Source organism: Eimeria tenella, genomic scaffold (genome assembly GCF_000499545.2).
Source record: "Eimeria tenella Houghton genomic scaffold, Eth_scaff2485, whole genome shotgun sequence".
In the NCBI taxonomy this organism is placed as follows: Eukaryota; Apicomplexa; class Conoidasida; order Eucoccidiorida; family Eimeriidae; genus Eimeria; species Eimeria tenella.
In genome coordinates, this window is record NW_013542350.1 from 1 (window position 1) to 290 (window position 290).

A 290-nucleotide genomic window follows, 5' to 3' on the forward strand; every position below is an offset into this window, starting at 1 on the left:
AAGACAGACACACAAGGACGTAGCCTCAACCCGCAGAGACCCGGTGGAGCCCTCTGGCCAAAGGCGGGCCCACAGCAGCAAGGCTCTAGAAAGTCCCCTACCTAGGAGTGCCTTTAATTCATCTCCCGATAAAAAAGAGGCTGAGGATGCAAATATCTCCCGAGGGCGTAGTGCTCCACAGGCAGTTGGGAGCCTACTCATGCGTCTTCAACGCCGTAGCTCCAGCACTCGCACGTCAAACCCTTTCAGCTGGCGTCGTCCCAGGCAACAAGCGGCAGGTGCACCATCTT